Raw genomic sequence first — 5,214 nt, 5'->3', positions numbered from 1 at the left:
TGAAAGAGAACAAAAATCGTGTTACTTTGACCTTTCCAGAGAGTAATTTCTTTTGCAGGCTAATGCTATTTTCCTCCTCTAAATGGCTCGATAACAATGAGGAAGAGGCAGATTGGGCAATCAGTCAAGACGCAGAGTGCTGAAAATGGCAAATGTTCAGACTGATGAAATTAGGAGACGTTTCCCAGATGAAAATCTGCCAAATGGAGTTTTATAAACACACAACATTGCCCCCGTCCTATTGTAATCCCCTTATGTCACTCTTCTCCATAGAGGCAACAGTAATGGGTGTTAGTCACAACGGTCGTTGGCCTGTGTTTTACATTACAAAATAAAGCTTTTAGACCTATCTATATTAGACTTTCATACTGAGTTTACTCCCCTTAATAGCCTCACAAGCATCGTGTACTTCAAAAGTGATATTTTACCCTTCATTAAGCCTTGTATTCCAAGAAAAAGTGTCTTTGTGACATTTAAAAGAATGATGTTATGATGATCTTTGAAGTCTAGAGACAGACAGAATTCACAATGGGATAATTTGGGTGCCTCGTATAATGAATACATTGAGATACATGAATACAATGAATGAGCACCAAGGGAAGGGGGGAGGGTTTTAAGCAAACATTTTAGGGTCTCACTAAGGTTGCAGTATTTCCATCCCTAAATTGATCTAAGGGATACAATGTCAGTTTCATAAAAGTTAATTAACTCACCCTACAGCAGTGCTTCTCAAAGTCTAGTCCAGGGACCACCTTCATCAGCATCGCTTGGAGTTCTTATTTAAAATGTAGATTTTTGGGGTGCCTGGGTGGCTCAGTCGGTTAAGCTTCTGCCTTCAGCTCTGGTCATGGTTTTGGGGTCCTGGGATCAAGCCCCATATCAAGCCCTGCATCAGGCTCCCTGCTTAGCAGGGAGTCTGGTTCTCCCTCTCCCTCTGCCCCTCCTCCCCAACTTGTGCTCTCTCTCATTATCTCTCTTGGGAATCAATAAAATCTTTAGAAAAAAATTTTTAAAATGTAGGTTTTTGAGAACTACCTGTTAGAATTTTTTTTCTTATTTTTTCCTTTTTTTTTTTTGAGAGGGAGGGCAGGGAGGGGCAGAGAGAATCTTAAGCAGGCTCCATGCCCAGCATAGAGCACAATGCAGAGTTCGAGCTCATGACTCCAAGACTGTGACCTGGGCCTAAACCAAGAGTCAGGCGCTTAACTGAGTCACACATGTACCCCTCTTAAAATTTCTGAGCATAGGGGCACCTGAGTGGCTCAGTGGGTTAAAGCCTCTGCCTTCGGCTCGGGTCATGATCCTGGGGTCCTGGGATCAAGCCCCGCATCGGGCTCTCTCCTCAGTAGGGAGCCTGCTTCCCCCTCTCTCTCTGCCTGCTTCTCTGCCTACTTGTGATCTTTCTTTCTGTCAAATAAATAAAATAAAATAAAATAAAAAAGAATTTCTGAGCATATAGGTACAAACCTTCATTTTTAACTAGCTCTTTGGTGATTCTTTTGCACAGTCATGTTTGGGAATCCCTGTTCCAGTGTGTGGAACAAGATATGTTGATAGGATCTCATGTCAAAACTTTTAGCAAAGAACAGTCATGGAAACACATTTATTCAAGGTTGTAGGCTTGTCCAACCACTATGAAATTTACCACAACTGGATGGTTGATTAGTCACAACAAGAACGTCAACCGTGTGTATATAGCAACCATATTGAAGAAACGATTTGGCAGTTATGAGATCTGGAGGAAAAGAAGATAAAATAGCTGGATGTTGGTCAATTGTAGGTGCACCCTAAGTGTCGGGGGGTGTGGGGTGTGGGGAACAGAGGATAGAGAACAGTGTTCTCTGGGGGCAATTTTATAGCCAGCGACAAGAGAGACCTAACTGAGCGTATAGATTTGGGACTTGGTTTAATCCTGTAGAGGATGCTGGTGGTAAAGACCAGGGGTAGTTCCCAACAGAGAGGAAGCAGTAGCATAGGAGAAGGGTGGGAGCTATGCATACAGCGAGTACACAGGTTGGGCCAAGGTTTCTGTTTAATCCACATACATTGACAATATCGGTCTTTCTGCAAAGTGTAGTCTTTCTCCCTGTGTTAACACATGTAGGGACTTGTCAGCACGTAGATTTTTGAGTCTCAACCCATAAGGCTAATTCGATCTAGCCATCTGGGATTGGGAGTTTAGGAATCTGCAGTGTGAGCATATCCAGGCTCTCCTGAGAGAAATGAAAGCTTAGCAGTGCAGTCAAGGTAACTGCCACAAGGTGAAGGGTAGGACTTAGGATAGCAAAAGCTAATCTGAGCATTGTATGAATTTTTTATGGCTGTTGTGACAAGTTACCAGAAACATGTGGCTTAAACCATCATAAATCTATGTGTGTATGTATTTCCATAAATTTATTGTCTTATATAATTAGAGGGGAGAGAGAATCTTAAGCAAGCTCCATGCCCAGCGTGGAACCTGAGCCAGGGCTTAGTCTCACGACCCTGAGGTCATAACCTGAGCCGAAATCAAGAGTTGGACGCTGAACTGACTGAGCCACCCCAGTGCCCCTAAGAACAAGTCTTAAAGAAAGGCAGTTCAGCACAAGTCTGCAAACTTAGACAAGCTTACTTAACATCTCTGTTCCTATAAAATGGGGGATAATAATACGAATAGTGCCCTTGTTGTGAAGATTGGATGTGTTCAAATGTGTAAAGCTCTTATAACAGTGTAAAAACACATAACACATAGTAGGGGCATCTGGGGGTCTCAGTCTGTTAAGTGTCTGCTTTTGGCTCAGGTCACGATCTCAAGGTCCTGGGTTCCAGCTCCATGTCGGGCTCCTTGCTCAGCAGGGAGTCTGCTTCTCCTTCTGCCCCTCTACTTCTGCTCTCTCACTTGTTCACTGTCTGTCTCAAATAAATAAAATCGTTAAAAAAATTTAAAAGGTACAAACACATAGATGCTATATCACTGTTAGTTATTTTTACTTTCTTCTAATAATGAGTCTCTCAACCTTACTTACTCTTCTGTTGTGCTGGAGTCCTGTGAACTTTCCAGTGTAGTTCCCTAGTGCTGCCATGTGGTGTGCCCTCAGGTGGACCAAACTCCAGTGGGAGCTCAGCAGTTCTACCCCCAGACCTCCTATCTGAGGTTAGAAAGACCGGATCTTCCATCAGTTAACATTTGTGTGTTCTTTGCAAGTGGTCAGCAGCACAACGACCTCTTCCTATAGAATCCCTGGTGATCTTCCTGCTTGCTTACTTATTTTGTAAACCCCTAATTCTGGCTTTGCAGCTATACTGGCGTCTTCTGGGTCTGGGACATCAGTTGTCTGCTTGATTCTGCTGAAAATAAAACATCTACTTCTTCTGATGACCGTAGCTGCTAACCACACCCACTGTAGCAATCTAAGGCGAGTCTCAATTGCCAAGTTGCCTTTGAAGTTTTTAGATTTCTGTTCTGTCTCTTTGGTTTGCAGACCAGACAATAAATCTCAAATCAGCTTAATCTCCACCCTCTCTCTCTGCTTAGTTCAAATTTCTGAGAGAGAAGTATCTTTGGCTACTGATCATGCAGTGGGATGGCTATTCTTGGGTTTCGAGTCTAAGTCTATAGGTAGGTAGCAGTGCTGTTTATACAGACAAGGTGGGTGGCCTGAGGAGACAACCCCAAAGGTGTAAATAAATGACTAATACTTTTGCCCGTCTGTAGGGCATATACTCCCCTGTGGGCTCTTTCTTGTCATCTTTTGTGAAGCCCCTACCATCACTCGCCACTGGACCACCTCTACCATGAGACATAGCAATTGACTGACACTTCCATGCTCCCCTCCTGCTTAGAAAGAAGAAGTTCAGGGGTATCTGGCTGACTCACTCAGTGAAACACATGACTCTTGTTCTCAGGGTCATGCATTCCGAGCTCCATGTTGGGTGGAAATATGACCTAAAATCTTAAAAAAAAAAAAAAAAAAAAAAAGGATAGAAAGTAGTAGCTAGTAACATCAACATTCTTTACCCTTACAGAATACAGATCTTTGGAAGAAATCACGTACTAGGTTGCCAATTCATGAAAGAGTGGGGGGCAAACTAAAAAATTCTAGAGAGTGGGTCAAGATACCTGGGTTATAATCCCAGCCTGAATCACACTTTTAGCTTCTATGCCGAGAGCCGGGTGCCTTCCATAAGGCTACCGTAATGTTTCCTTATTCTTCAAGACCAGCTGGGTTGCTATGGAAACTTCTGTGTTGCCTATGCAACATAAATATTTGCTAAAACTATAGTCCTCAGCCAGCATTTGCTACAACACTAGCAAAACTGCTTGCAGCTGAGCAGTACTAGGAATCCCAGGACCAGGGCTGTAACCCTGAGGTATGTGTCACATTGGTTGAGCTAAAGGCATGCCAGAAGCTAACTTGGGGATAGCTTGCCCCCTCCCTTTGCTTGAATGTGCCTGTTGGCACTGCATCCATCTTGAAGAATGACAACTGGCAGATTGCCTCCCCATGCCCCACCCCCTTATTTTTCCTGTTTATTCAGCAATTGCCAAGAGAACTGTATAGGAAGATAGAACTCAAAATTAGATCCTAGAATAGATCTTTGAACTGAGGGATGAGAAGTCTGGAGCTCTGGTTCTCCATGGCATCTGTTTTCCGCTTCTTTGCCCAAGTCTTGGGCGAAGGGGTTCTAAATTCCAGCAATCAGGTTGAAAGTTTTGGCTGGCCGACCTATATGTAGGGCCCTTGGCTAAAATTTAGCTACTCTTCATAGGAAACAGAAGCCTGTGAGTCTCATGGTTAACTTCCAACCTGTTTATTAGTAGTAGCAGGGTTAGTATTTTACTATGACACATGCCACTCCTGACCTTGTTCAGCTTGTTCCGTTTGGTTGAGATCATGGTACCTTGTAGTGTGGTGAAGCCATTCTGCATGGAGACTAAAGAGGCAGAAGTAGATATGACCGTATACACTTGGTTCGTGTTCAGCTTCAGTATATGACACAGGTTTCTAATTTCAGTTGACGCTCCTTCGATGCTGGAATTGTGACCATTTTCTGCTTGTCGGTCATTTTGTAATGTATATGCGAGAGAAAGTTTCAACAGCCAAGAGTCCAAAAGTTTGAGTTCCAAAGTCTCCAGTTCTTTTCTTCTGCCCTTCATCTCTATTTTAATAGTTATACTAAAAGTTGTCTGTATCGGTTCTTTTTTCTTTTTCTTTTTCTTTTTTTTTTTTTTTT

Source organism: Enhydra lutris, unplaced genomic scaffold (genome assembly GCF_002288905.1).
Source record: "Enhydra lutris kenyoni isolate GAN:26980312 unplaced genomic scaffold, ASM228890v2 scaffoldscaffold53, whole genome shotgun sequence".
Classification (NCBI taxonomy): domain Eukaryota; kingdom Metazoa; phylum Chordata; class Mammalia; order Carnivora; family Mustelidae; genus Enhydra; species Enhydra lutris.
This window is presented reverse-complemented; position numbering follows the sequence as displayed.